The sequence below is a fragment of the Tamandua tetradactyla genome, chromosome 17 (genome assembly GCF_023851605.1).
Source record: "Tamandua tetradactyla isolate mTamTet1 chromosome 17, mTamTet1.pri, whole genome shotgun sequence".
Classification (NCBI taxonomy): domain Eukaryota; kingdom Metazoa; phylum Chordata; class Mammalia; order Pilosa; family Myrmecophagidae; genus Tamandua; species Tamandua tetradactyla.
In genome coordinates this window covers 59,721,075-59,735,838 of record NC_135343.1, presented here as the reverse complement: position 1 = coordinate 59,735,838, position 14,764 = coordinate 59,721,075, and the positions used below count along the sequence as shown (strand labels likewise).

The 14,764-nt window shown below is 51.9% G+C and overlaps 1 protein-coding gene across 5 annotated transcripts in view; it reads left to right on the top strand.

Annotated features, from left to right (window-relative positions):
- Nucleotides 1-14,764, top strand: part of CAPG (capping actin protein, gelsolin like) — a 93,749-nt gene that overhangs the window by 67,860 nt on the left and 11,125 nt on the right. For 2 of the 5 annotated variants that reach the window (XM_077134781.1, XM_077134779.1), the window contains exon 2: nucleotides 14,002-14,051. The gene's annotated coding sequence lies outside the window, so the exon portion shown is untranslated. Of the gene's footprint in view, nucleotides 1-9,043; nucleotides 9,176-13,430; nucleotides 13,719-14,001; nucleotides 14,052-14,764 lie in introns of those variants that run through there. The other 3 variants (XM_077134780.1, XM_077134777.1, XM_077134778.1) reach the window with 3 other exon arrangements.

Genomic DNA, 14,764 nt, shown 5'->3' with positions numbered 1-14,764 from the left:
GTAGATGGAAATGCTAGCAGTCAATGAGAGGGAGGGGTAAGGGGTATGGTATGTTTGTATTTTTTTCTCTTTTCTTTTTATTTCTTTTTCTGAATTGATGCAAATGTTCTAAGAAATGATGAATATGCAACTATGTGATGATATTGAGAATTACTGATTATATATGTAGAACGGAATGATATGTTAATGTTTTTGTTTGTTCTTAATTTTTTTAATTAATAAATTTTAAAAAAGAATGGAATGATCATATGGTAAGAATGTTCATGTTTGTATGTTGTTATGTTAAAAAAAAAAAGCATGGCTTTCTGGTGTACACAGCAGTTTCAAACCAGCATAACTTGTATGTGACAAATTGCATCTCTCTTGCTGCTTTCAAAGTCCTTTCTTTGTCTTTAGATTTCGCTATAACATGTCTTGATGTAGATACCTTAGAGTCTATCCTGAACTACTTAATTGAGTATCCTGGATGTGTACAAGTCTTTCATCAGATTTAGGAATGTTTTGGCCATTATTTCTTCAAATACTTTTTCTGCCCCTTTCTCTCTGTCTTGTCCTTCAGGGCCATATGATACGTATGTTGACATGTTAATGATGTTCCACAGGTCCCTCAGGTTCTCTCATTTTCCTTCAGTATTTTTTATTTTATTTGTTATATTTTGTCATGGGCAGGCTCCAGGAATCGAACCTGCATCTCCAGCATGGCAGGCAAGAATCTGCCACTGAGCCACCATTGTACCGCCCTCCTACATTATTTTTTGTGTCATTTTTTGTGTATGCTGCTCACATTGAATGATTTCCATTGTCTTCAAGTTCTCTGATCCTTCTGCCTGCCCAGACCTGCTGTCGAATCCTTCTATGAATTTTTTCATTTCAATAACTGTAACTTGCAGCTCCGAGAAAATTTCAAAAAAAAATTTCTGTTTTTTTTTTTTATTTCCATCTCTTTATTTTGTCCAATGTTTTCCTAATTTCCTTTAGTTCTTTGCATATGGGGTCTATTGAACATATTTAAGACAGTTGATTTAAAGTCTTTTAGTAATAGTTCCAATGTATAAGCTTCCTCAGGGATAGTTTCTGGCGAATTCTGTTTTTCCTGTGAATGGGTCATACGTTCCTTTTCTTTGTGTGTTTTGTAGTTCTTTGCTGAGTCTGGATAGTTTGAGTGTTGTCTTGTTATTACTCTGGAAATCTAGTTCTCCCACTCCTCTGGGATTACCAGGATTTTTGTTGTTGTTGTTGAGGGCTGGAACCTTCAATTTGTGATTTTTTCCAAATACCCTTTGTTCCCAAATGGGCAATGGAAACAGAAGAGAGAAAGAAAAATAGGTACTGCCTCTGCTACATTTTCCTAAGGTGGGGGTGGTGGGTGTTGGAATAATGGCCACCCTCAGAGCTGGTGATACAAAGTAGTTGATCAAAAGCAGTTATCAGACCACATACCCCTGGTTTGGAGGTCTAGGTCCATTTAGGCCACCCTGGCACCAGCAAGTTTCACCACTGCTGCGAGGTTGGGGGATGGGAGCTAATAGCCACTGCATGGAAGAGGAGATTCTTCAATATTACCACAGTTTACCAGCTTCTTCCTTCAGCTCTTCCCCGGGTGCTGCACAGTGTTCCACTAGGCTCTAGGGTTTCAAAATATTTGATTCGGACAGTTCCTACCAGCTCAATAGTTGTTTAGGTGAAGCAAGTGATTCCTGGAGCTTATAATGTGTTATTTCCCCACAATTCCACTCCCATTTCCAACCCTTTTGCCCATAAGAGGAAGAGCTCTCCCCTCCACGTCCAGGCCAGCTAAGCTGGGCCAGGGCTCACAGTCTTCCTTTAGGTCTCTGAAGTCCTTCCCTTGAGGATCATACCTCCTCAGGATCAGCCATACCAGGTTCTCCCACCAAACTGCCGCACACACCCTTCCCAATTCACAGAAAATATTGCAAAAATTCCAATTAAAAATGGGAGACTGACCTTGAAGACATTTTCCTTAAACCATACGTTGTGTTGTTTGCTGGTGAATGGTATAATCAATGACCCAGGAAATGAAGATTAGTGTAAAGCCCAAAAGTAGGCTCTCATATTTAGTTGGACTGCACCTTGTGTGTGTGTGTGTGTGTGTGTGTGTGTGTGTGTGTGTGTGTGTGTGTATTTATTCATTCAGAAGATATTTATTGAAATCCACTATATGGCAGGCCATGCTCCAGGTGCTGGTGACACTGTAGGGCAACAATAGCCGTAAGTGTTAAAAGTGTATTCTTCACTGGATTCTCACAACAACCTCATGATGCAAGTAGTAGTTTTGTCCCTGCTTTTCAGATGAGGATCTGAGGTTCTCAGAAATTGAGTAGATTCCCAAGTCCATGCAAATGGTAGGGAGGGAGGTGGGATTCGACCTGAAATTTTGTTGACCCCGGAGCCTGTGCACTAACCACTCAGCTTTCCTGTACCTCATATACAAGAATATGTACATGGTCCACCTTTCCTGGGATGGAATTAGACATGTCCGTACTCATAGGCTTCCTAAAAGAGCCCGTGACTTCCAGGTGCTCTGAATGAGCTGTGGCACCTTGACTTCTGAGAAATGCTGGGATGAAAAGGAAGGCTGGGCCTGCTGTTTGGCTGTTTAAATCAGGGAAGGAGGAAACATGGACCAGGACAGTGAATATAAGGCTTTGCCTGATTTCCCAGGGCACTGGCTTTCTTGTGTTTAGTATTTTCGTCTCGTCCTGGTGGATGCCATAAAGAGCACATGAGCTTATGTACTTGCATCTTCAGAGGCCACCAGGCTGGGGGTACTTGGGGAGTCCCAGAGTTGGCGCTGGCCACAGCCATGAGAAAGGAACAGCGTGTGATTCCAGGGGCCTGCAGGCAAAAGGGCCCTAAGAAGTCATGAAGATGGTGAATGTAAAATGGTGCAGCCACTTTGGAAAACAATCTGGCAATTCCTCGAACAATTAAACACAGAATTACCATATGACCCTGCAATTGCACTCCTAGTTATATACCTCCCTCCCCAAATGAAAACATATGTCCACACAAAACTCGTTCATGAGTGTTTATAGCAGCCTTACTCATGATAGTCAAAAAGTGGAAACAACTCAAATGTCTATCAACCGATGAATGGATAAACAAAATGTGGTATATCCATAACAATGGACTATTATTCATCTGTAAAAAGAACAAAGTACTACATGTGCTAATACATGTACTACATGTGCTAATACAGGGATGGACCTTGAAAGCATGATGCTAAATGAAAGGAGCTGTTCTTAAAAGTCCACATATCATATGATTCCATTCATATGAAAGTGCAGAATAGGAAAATTTATAAAGACAGAAAGTAGTTTTAGTGGTTGCTCAAAGCTGAGGGGCTTGGTGGGAGGGTGATGACAGCCTCTTTTTTTAGGTGACAAAGATGTTCTAAAATTGATTCATATGAATATACTAAAAACACTGACTCGTTCACTTTAAATAGGTGAGTCATATGGTATGTGAATTACTTCTCAATAACGCTATAAAAAAGAAAAGAAGTCATAAAGAGTCATTGGAGTGGCCTAACAGGAGCTTTTCTGGGAAACACTGGGAAAATGACAACGAAGAGGCAATCTGGGCCTAGGTCTGGGACCTGCCCCTTGTCCTTTGCTTCTAGGTCACCTCCCAAAGGCTGACAGATCTCCTGCACCCATGGGGACTCCCTAGGCGCTCTGGTTGGGTCAGCAAGAGCTTCTAGACCCCACCCCACCACTGCAAACCCCAAATGGAGCAGATTTCCCTGCCCACACTCCCTCACTTGGGCTTTCTGTTCTCAGCTTTGCATAAGCAAATGACAGGGCCTGGGTGAAAGGGAGGGTCCCAGGCAGAGGACAGAGTCCGTGTATGCACCTGGGCGGTGAGTACTCACCTGGCCTGGATTGAGGACAGATGCGGGAGGAGGGGCAGGAGGGAGGCCTGCCCAGTGCCTGTCACATCCCAGCCAGAGCCTCTGTGCTTGCTAACAGCACAGGCAGATTTGGGTGGACTCTCTGTAATTTTGGCACAGGATTGCTTTCTGCATGACCTTGGGTATTATTCCTTCAGGAAGAATTCCTAGAAGTGGAATTGCCAGAAACTCCCATTTGTAAGGTTTTGGTGCCCATGGCTGCCTCTGAGTTCAGCCACTGAGCGCCTGTTTTACAGTCTTTCCAGAGCCACAAAGCAAATTTCCACCGTTTTCAGATCTCAGCTACTGACCTGTAAAGAGAACAGGCCCGGAAGAGTTTAAATCCACTCCTAGAAAACAACAAGCTCTCTAGAGTAGGATTTCCTCCATTTACATGATCCTGAGAATCCCTGAAGAGCCTAAAACCCCTGAAATCAGCTTTCCAGATGCTCCCTGAGTGCTCAAGGCTCCGATGCTCCTGGGGAGAGGCCGGGAACCCCCATTATGCTGCACACGCATTCCAGATGTATCACGCCATCAGGAAGCAGGAAGGACGTGACTCCTTCTAGGATGTATTTAGGAGCACACATGGCCCTTGGCTGATTGGAAACACAAAGGTCCTCTGCAGGGAAGGGAGTGGACACTGCCCCAGGGGCTCAAGGGGTGGAGGCAGCCAAGCCCCTGGGACATTCCTCCTCTCTAGGTTTCGGTTTCCTCCCTTGTCCGTGGGGATATTAATAAGGTCTTTCTCGCGGGTGGGGGCTCTCAGGGCCAAACGGACCTAGTACACCTAAGACACACAGTGCGGGTGCCCTAAATATCAGCCCTTCCTAGGGTCCTGGGGTTGGTGGAGGTGCTGCCGGCAGAAAAGGAGGTGAATCGAGGTGGGATCTGTGGTGAGAGCCAAGTGAGAAGTGGGGAGCATGGGGCAGGAGTGGGGAGGGGCCGTGCTGGGGCTCTGAGGAAGCAGAGAGGACAGGAGAGTAGGCAGGGTACAGGAGCCTCAGCATGTGGGGCAAAAGCTGCTGAGCTGGGGTGGGGTGGAGGGTGAGCCCCTAGAGAGTTAAAGGGGATGGAGTTGTGAGTTCTCCAAGGAGACGAGTCCAAGTCCCAACCCCCGGCCCCTGTGAATGTGGACTTGTAAACATGACTCAATTAGAGTAGAGTAGGCCCTTTACCTAACATAGCTGGTGTCCTTATAAGGAGAAGAAACTGGGCACAGGCAGAGAGGGAGATGGCCACATGCTGGAGGGGAGACGTGGTTGTGCCGCCCCAGTCTATGAACGGCCCCCGTGGCTTTCTGTGCGCCCACTAAACCCCAGGCAGAAGTGTGGGGTGGGCCCCCCCGGCCCCCCACAGGAGGGGTCCTGCCCTGCTGGCACCATGCTCTTGGACCTCTAGACTCCAGGACTGCAAGACAATGCATTCTTGTAGTTTGAGCCACCCCATGTGTGGTACTTTGTCCCAGCAGCCCTGGACAACTACGACAGAGACACTCGCCTTTCCTTCTGGCTGGGCAGGAGCCTTCTCCACCTTTGGGTCCTTGCTTCCAGCCCCAGAAGCCAGGTTCAGGCCCTCTCAGCCTTCCCCGCAGCCAGGATGCAGCACGTGGTCTGGATTCTGCCTCTCAGATGCCCTTATGCCAGACCTCGGATCTACGGTGGCCACCAAGAGGAACCCACTCTGGGGAATGTGGTGGCAGCCACATCCCATTCCCTGAGGCAGAGGAGGCTGAGGCCTTCACGGGCCACCCAAGGTTGGGACCTCTGTGCCCAGAGGTGACTGCACGAGGCCAGTTTGGCCTGTCCTTTGGGACATTGTTCCTGCAGATGCCAGGAGCTATAGAATATGTTTAAATAATTTATTTTCCAAACTTAAGTATTAGAGTTGCTTTCTCTTTATTTTCAATTAAGAACTTGAATGAAATCACAGCTCAGTGGTGCTACCACATGGAGCATGGAAACCAGGGAGCTCAGGTATGGGTGTCTCCTGGGCAGATGGGACCAGGGAGAAAGAAGTGTCAGAGCTTTGTGCTGCTACAATCTTGGGACTTTTTTATGACAAGCATGAATTATTTGGATAATCTCAAAAAATCAAGCAACCTAGGTAGAAAGAAAAAAACATGGAAGCAAGGAAGGGAAGAAGGGAAGGAGGCCAGAGTTCGAATATGAGGAAGGTAGGGAGAAGGTACACGAGGGGAAGGCTGGGCTGTGGGAGGGAGAGGCAGGGACAAGGGTAAGCTCACGAGGCTGTGGGGCCACCACAGGAAGGCTGGGTTCCTCTTCAAGAGGGAAGTGAGGGGAGAAGAGAACAAAATGTAAATGGTGCTGACAATCCAAGGATTCTTCTCCCCAGGGAATGAGGACCCACAGGGGCAAGTGGAAGGAGTGGGGTGGGAAGAGGGGAGGGAAAACTTTCTGAACATGAGGTGGGGGCTAGGTGGGGGACATGGGGAGAGCTCTGCCACCGAGGGCACGGGGAAGGGAGAGCTGGAAGAGGAGAACAAGCCCACCAAGGGCAAGGGGCAGCGAGTCCACCAGAGCAGGTGGTCCCATTAGAGACCCAAGCAGCAGCCCTGGTGGAGAATGGCTGGGCCAGGGACACTCAGCCTGTGGTTGGGTTAAAACCAATGTCAGGGACCACCTCAAAAACAAGCAGTTGGCAGTGGGGAGAGAGCTGGTTGGGTGTGAGCTGGCAGAGGGACCTCTTCCACCCCTGCCCGCTGGCCTCTCAGGTCACTGACTCAGTTTACCCTAGTGACAGCTGTGGAGGGGGATGGAGGGCTGATGGAGAACGGGACAGATGTGCTTCTTTAAAGGAGTCTCTGTCCCAGGCCTGGCATGGTTCTTTAGCACTTCATCCCCAAGGGCGGATAATGGACCCTCTCCTTCCATCTCCCTGGAAGGTCAAGACGCAGCGTGGTGTGTGGTTCTGCTCTGTGCTTTCCTGGGGGGCAGCTCTCTAGCTTTCATCGGATTCTCCAAGGGTGAGGGGCGGGGGCTGAAAGCTGGGGCCTTTCTCCAGCTAGGTGGGCGCTACCCTGAGTCCTGGCACCCTGGCACCCTGGCCCCCTGCCCCAAGCTCCCTGGCACCCTGGTCCCCGGCCCCAAGCTCCCTGCCTTCTCCAGGGAATTGGACGCGGCTCTGCCTAAGACCCCCAGATGACCCCTTCCATCAGTGTTTGCAGTAGCTGCGTGTTTACATCCTGCTCATTCCCACCTCTCTGGAACGGTCCTTGGCGGCTCCCCTCTGGACGGCTTCTCCTTTCCTGGCCCTGTAACACCAGCCCCGGGCCTACATGGAAGCAGGGCTCTGTCTGCTGGAAGTAGCCCCTTCTCTAAATGTGGGTGGACGGCGGAGGGGCCATGGCTCTGGGTTGCTGTGGTGGGCCTCGCTTCCCCCATTCCACACGGTCCTTTCCTCTGTGCACCTTCCTGAGGGGCGGGATGTCCCCCCCCTCGCCTCAGGTGATCTGTCCCTGCTTAAATGTCCTTCTCTGGTCTGAGCCAGGAACCGAGCATTTCCCCACCCGCCCGTCCGCGTCCCCTTCTCCCAGGACAAAGAGGGGAAGGGTGGGGATGAGGATGGGAGAGGTAGGGAGGGGAGGGGAGGCACCCCGCCGATGTCTGCGTGCCCACGTCCTTTGCGTCCGAGGAGGGCCGGAGACCACCCTCCCCGCTTCTCCCCAGCGGAAGAGGCAGGGCCAAGGCGCACGTCTAGCTACATGCACCGCCCGAGGCCCTCCCGGAGCCCCTGCCCAGGGCTAACCTGGGAGCCGGCCGGGCGCTCCAGGGTGCGGGCGACCTCTGGCGGCCGGAGGGGGATGCGCGGCTGCCCTGTCGCAGCCCCAGGACCTGGAGGCGGGCAGACCCGGGCCGCGGCCGGCCGAGGGGAGCGCTCCTGGGTTCTCCTTCTCCCCTCGTTTTGATCGCAAGGACCTGGTTTCAAACGTCGGCAAAAAAACAAACAAACAAACAAAAGGCCCAACTGCTCTAATTGAGCTATAAAGACCTGTGCCAGTGCAAGGTTTGAAAACGGTGCCTGACAACTGTAATTTCACTACAGGTGGAAGGTGTTATTAAAACAATGACTTTCCATTTACAACTGGTAAATAACCATCTATCAAACTCTTATGGAAATTATCCATTTGCCCACACTGTCCTGGAGGTGTGTAGGGAGGGTGACCCTCAGGTCCAGGAAGCTTCCGCTCCTGAGTCACTCCCCAGGACCTGGCAGGGAAAGAGCCCAGCTTGTGGGCTTGGCACCTTCTCCTGGGCCACATTTCCTGTTAGCACATCTTTGTGGCTGTACCTGCACCCCATCCACTGGGTCCCCAGGGAGCCAGGGATGGCATTCCCTGGATGCAGGAGAGGGGCATGAGATGGCCCTTGGCTCATCGCAGGCAAGTCACCCAGAATCTTCTTGTCTCAGGCATTGGGTGCTGGGCCCCGCAAGGCGGATGCTGCTGACAGTGGATGCTCCAAGTTTCTATGGTACCTATTTTGTCATGCCAGTGGGCAGCGGGGCTCCTCCACAAAAGGCTGCTTGTGTTCACAGAAACACTTGGAAAACCAAGCCCCAGCCACCTCCCAGGAGGAGTTCCAGGGCTGCTTAGAGACCACCTGACCAGGGAGCATGAACCCCACACTAACTGCCAAAGGGATCCTGCAATCTACTTTGAACATCCTTCCAAAGCTGTTCCTCATTGTTTCAAAATTAAAGGGGATATCTCTTTTGAGCCACGGAAATGTTCTAAAATGGATTGTGCTGATGAAATCACACCTTTGATTATACCGAGAGCCACTGATTTTACACTTTGGATTGTTTGGTGAGTGAATAAAATTGTTATGGAAAAAAAAAACACAAATAATTGGTTTATTTCTACAAAGTAACTGGCCTGGCCCTAAGGACAAGAGAAGGATGAAATCTCACTGGCACGAAGGTGTCAGGATGTCCCTTGGTGGACTAGGTGTCTTCCATCCACCTTGGCCATCAGGGATGGAATGCTGTCTGTTCAGATCAGAAAGTGTGAAAGGTGAAAATGGGGTTGGGGACGGAAAGCGTGCCAATGGCCACTGTGGTGTCACTGCTCCCGATACAGGTGTAACTTGAGTCCCACTGGGAGCCAGACATCAGCTGAGCAGAGGCCTCGACAGAGAGAGAGGCCGCCTGGGCCCGGAGGGTGGATAAAGCGAGTCTCAGCGCGGCTCGCGCCACGGAGTAGGCCGCGTCCCGGGGCACCTGACCTGCACTCAGGGCCAGGTAAGTCCCTCCTGGAGCGCCTCGGGGCTCTATGAGCAGCCTGTGCAGGCAGAAGGGGCCGCTGGACATCAACCCGGAGTTGTGCGCAGAGCCCTTGGAGAGGTGCTGCAGGTCAGGGCCCAAGTGGGCCGCCCCTCCTGCCACCCCGGGCCCTCACCTGGTGCTTTCAGGTAGAGGTGAAGCCTGGGCAGCCCGCCCGCATACCCAGACGCGGGGTACCCAAGCCTTCACTGGGCTTCTCCGGAAACCCTACAGACCAAGTGGGGAAAGGAAAGGGTGCTGGCTGAGGCACTGGACGGAAAGTCAGGAAGCTGCGGTCTGTGTCCCCGGCCCCTTTCTCTCCAGCCCCAACCTCCTCGAGCTTAGGCTCGCGGGGAAGGAGAGCTCGGGTAGGCGACCCCCAAAGTCGGCCGTGTGAGCAGATGCAGCAGGGAAGAGGTGCTTCCGCAGGGTAGGGCAGAGTAGCCCCACCCCACCACCCGGATCCCACTGCGCGGGAGGCTCTCCGCGCCCGGGTGGGTTCCGCCTCGCGGCCCATTGCCTGCTGGGAATGGTAGTTCTGCCTGGCGGTGGCGTGACCGCCCACTGAGACCCCGCCCCGCGGCCGACGGCCTGCTGGGAGGTGTAGTTCGGACCGGGGAGCGGCGTGGCTGCTCGCCAGAGCCCTGCCGCGCGACCCACTTCCTGCTGGGACTGGTAGTTCAATCTGGGCAGGGCGCGGAAGTCCGTCGGGACCCCGCCCTGCGGCCCACTGCCAGCTAGCGAGTGTTGGCCCACCCTCTAGGTGTGGAAATTGAGGGGGCCGGGGTGGAGAGGTGGGAAAGTGTTAGGCCTGCTTGGCCCGGGACGCCTATCCCGCGTCTGGCGGTCAAAGCTGAGCTTGGGGAAGGTCGAGGGCCCTTTCGCAAAGTGGAACTGCATCTGCTGAGACTGGACCCCATGGAGTTGCCCGATAAAGTGCATATTTGCCAAATCTGGTCACCCTACAAAAAGGGTCTGGAGAGGGAGGAGGTTCTAGTGACCAAGCAAACCAAGAAATGGGGGGACTCTGAATTGTATACAGAATCAAATAAAGGGTCGGCGTGTGTGTGGGTGTGTGTACTGAAAGTTGAAGTCCCAGGCTAGCAGGCTCCGAACTCACAGCCCTGGAGGAAAGACTCTGGGTTTGCTTTTTCTTATCTTTCCTTCTTTCTTTTTCTTTTTCTTCAACTTTTAATTTTGAGATACTTTCAAATTTATAGGACCATGACAAAAATGGTACAATCAGACACAGAGAACTCCTACTGATCCCTGTCTACTCCAGATCCAACAGTTTTTTAACATTTTGCCACATTTGCTGTATCATTCTGACTAGCTAACTATCTAGATATCTAGATATCTGTTTGTCAATGGGACAGTTGAATGTAGGTTATATACATCATGCTCCTTCAACACTTAATACTGCCATGTTTTCTAAGAACAAGGATATTCACTTATGTAACCACCTTAAGTACAGTTATCAAGTTCAAGAAATTTAACATTGATATAGTTGATATTAAGCTTTCAGTCTATATTCCAATTTTTTCACATGTCCCAATAATGTCCCTTTGGGCCTTTTTCCTTGTTAAATCCCAACCAGGATCATGTATTGTGTTTAACTGAAATTGTCTCTTTAGTTGCTTTTTTTTGTAATTGTGGAAACACACATACAACATAAAATTTTCCATCTCAATCCCTCCCAAGCATACCGTTCAATGGGATTAATTACCTTCACAATATTGAGCTAAACTCACCACATTCCATTGCTGAAACTTCCCCATCTCCCCAAGCAGAAACCCTGCACCATTTATGCATTAACTCCCCATGCCCTCTACCCCCCGCCCCTGGCAACCTGTACTCTAATTTCTGTCCTTATAAGCTTGCATATTCTCTGGTCTTTTCTAAAAAGGGGAGACTTTTGATAGTATGGTCTAGTTATGTAAGCTGTCCCCAATAGGGAAAGCGGGGTGATAGGCAAATCAGATTAAGTGGGAGTTGAAATGGGTCAGGGATGGCCTTACCACTCAAAGACTAGAAGTCCTTTTGTTTGGTTTTGACAGCTTTATTGACATATAATTCAGCTTTATTGACATATAATACAATACAATTCACTCATTTGAAGGGTAAAATTCAATGGCTTTTAGTATAATCACAGAGTTGTATTAACCATCAGCACAACCTAGGTTTAGAACATTTAATCACCCTCAAAAGAAGCTCATACCTGTTAGCAACCACCCTCTAAACTCTCCACACCCTCCAGCCCCAAGAAACCCTAGTCTGCTTCCTGTCTCTATGGATTTGCCTCCTCGGGACATTCCATATAGCTGGAATAGTGTCTCATGTGGCCTTCTGTGTCTGGCTTCTTTCCAATAGCATGATGTTTCCGAGTTTCACTCATGGTATATCTCAACTGTTTTTTCAAATTCTTGAGGGTCTATGATTATTTTGGAATAAAACATTTTTATTTTAAAAGGCAAGGTGCCCAGAGAGTGAGCTGAGCTGTCTCCTTGCTCAAAAGAGCCCACAGCTGGCTTTGACGTCCACCGCTGAGAAGGTGGCATCAGGGAAGAGGGCTGAGGTGGGCTGGCAGGGAGCAGGGCACCTCTTAGCCCAGGTCTACCCAGGATGCAGTGTGAGTGGTGACCACGAGACGAGTCGGGAATCCCCCCCCGGGTCCCAGCTTGTCCTCTGCCACCTACTAAGTGGGTTCCGAAGCAAGTTATTTTGACCTTGCTCTTCCTCGGTTTCCTCATCTGGATTTATAAGAGTATGTGGGAGGATTAAATGAGGGAATCCGTGGGACAATGCTGACCCCCCCCCACCTTGGGGGACACGCAGAAGTGTTAGCTGTTGTCCCGGCCTTGCCGTGGTGCTCAGAACCCTGCGTGGCCTTGGTGGTGAGGGGTAAACTTGCCCTCTGTGTCCTCCCTGGAGGTTAGCCCTCCCTGCCTCTCCTGCCCCCGTTGCCCAGCAGCCTCCCCCACACCATGGCGTCCCCCTTCGAGCCCCACAGCCCTAATAAAACCCCAAACCAAAGAAAAACAACTTTTCAAAATCTTGCATGTTGGTCAGAAAATGTGGTACCCCAGGTCCAGACCATATTCCTCAGAGCCTACGAAACGATCTAGGATGTGTAGATCTAGAACGATCTAGATTTTGCTCTGTCTTTTTTTGATTGTCTGTTACCTGCTGGTGCTGGGGCTACAGGGATGGCCCAGGTCCCTGGGTGCAGGTGAGGGCTGTGTGTGTGTACATCTGACAAAAACCATCAAACTTAGGATGTGTGCACCTTAAAAATGTAAGAAATGTGAATTCTTTGGGGGATTAGGCCTAGGGGGGTGGTGAGGAGGGGGGACTTGGCTGGGCCCAGCTTTCGGGTCACAGATCCACTGTTGCCATCTAGGTGTGGCTGGAGAGGGTTCCCAGCACATGGGTGCTCACTCGGAGAGGGACATTTAAGCCGAGTCTGAAGAGCTGGCAAGGCTGGGTGGGATGAGTGTGGACGAGTGGAGGGAGTGGTCTGCTAGTGTTCCTTGTGGATACCCAGAGTCACCCAGAAGGGATGGGGCACAGCCAGCATTTAAACTGCTTTCCTGACCGCAGTCCCCATCACGAGGTCTCGGAGGAACTCACGCTGGTTGGGGTTTCTGCAGCTGCTCCCCAAGAAAGGAAAAAGACCGGTTATGACCGTCCTGAGGCCATGCCTGGTCCTGACACCCTGTGTCCCTGACGCCTTGCAGGCTGGCGGGCTGCCCTCAGCTATAGCTGAGACCCAGCGAGGCCCATCTGCGGTCCCCATACTCGCAGCAAGCCCAGCTGGCCCGCTCTCCCCTGAATACAGGCGAGGAGGATGGGGTGCCGCCTAGTCCAGCCCTGCTTGGAAGCCAGAGCAGCCCGGTGGGGGCCTCTGACCTAGGACGGGGTCCCGCACAAGCCCTTCACCTTTCTCTATGGAGGGGAAATAACCGTGGGGCCCCCCTTGCCCGATGGACGAAGGGCTGAGAGCCCTTAAAGCGCCCGCCCCTTAGCAGGCGCTCTGGGGACAGTGGCTGTCAGCAGCGGGAACAAGGGGTCGCAAGCGCCGCAGTCCCCCCGCCTGTCTCCCCGCGAGGCGCGCCTGTCCCGGCCTCCCCCAGCCCCCGCCCCAGCTCCGATCTCGCGGGCGGAGGAGTGGGGAACCCCGAGGGGCCGGCTCAGGGGCGCCCCCCGGCGGCGCGCGCAAGCAGCTAGGCTCTGGGTCGGGGCCCGCGGCGCGTCGCCGGGCACACCCGCCGATCGAATCCCATTTCCTGCCGGGAGGGCGGGCAGAGGGCACGAGCCCCGGGTAGGAAAGGCTCCCTTTGACTCCACTCGGGACGAACGCTAAGCTGTCCTGCCGCGGGAGACCGGAGGGGACAGTAAAACGTGGGTTTCCTCAAAAACAAGTTTTAGAGTCTTTTTACCAGATGGCATCCTTAGGATGTGGATGGTTTACGTTCCAATGCTCCTCCAGAACCCTAGGAGTCATCTGCCCTTTTGTTTCCCGGTAAATTTGCAGCCCTCTCCCTCTTTTTCCTGTCGTGCCGGGGGGGGGGGGGGGGGGGGGGGGGCTCAAGGGTGGGAAAGAGTTACTTCCTTTCCTCCTTCCAGCACTGCTTGGCCCATGCTGAAACACCTCCTGGAGACCCCTAATATCTTCTAACTGCTGCCGTGAATGGCAAACTAAAAAGAAGAGGGAGAGAGCCTGCGTGCATTGAGGGTGTGTCATTTGTTCATGAATAACAGGATCGCGTTTGATCTTAACAGTTATCCTACTGCCCATTTTACAGACCGGCACAGGGACGCTCCAGGTCGGGCACTGCCTTCGGAAGCTCAGCTGGTAAGTGGCCAGACTGTCTGTCTCTTTCCATCCCTCCATGTTCTCCGCCCATGGGGATAAGACCCTGCTTGGGAGACACTTGGGCACAGGCTTTAGGCTGCGTTCTTTGGGGGAGAGCATTCAAATCCCCATCGTACTCTGGCCCAGAAATCTTAACACGTGGATGGATTTTCTTCCAACAGGAAGCATTCTCCTTGGGCTTTATCGTCTTCCACCTTTTCCTGTACAGTCAGATAATAGGGTTTGGTTTGGAGATAAGACTTGTTCCAGGTTTTGCTTCACTGCCCCCACCTTGGGTGGGGCGGTGACCGTGAAAGCTCAGCCTCGCCTGTAACCAGTTTGTAGAGGCACCTGGGCCAAGTCAGACCTGGGTCAAAGGTAGACAGGCCAGGGGCCCCCTCAGAGGGGAGCCGCATGTGTGGCTGCATAACTGGGTGGCTCTGTTGCTCCCTGAGCCTCCCGTGGACCCCTCCTCCATCCTCCTGCATGGGTTTAGAAGGTACCGGAAGCTTCCCTTCCTCCCCCTCCTGCACCCTGTGGGAATTTGGGCAAGTCACCTCTGCTCTTGGGGCCTCAGCTGGCCAACGAGCAGGTGGAACCCTACCAGCTTAGGGCCCCAAGGTGGTGGCATGGAAAGCCTGGCCGCCTTGGGGTTGAGCCAGACCCACACTTAATGTGACTGCTGTCCCCAGAGTGTCTGGTACCAAAGACTG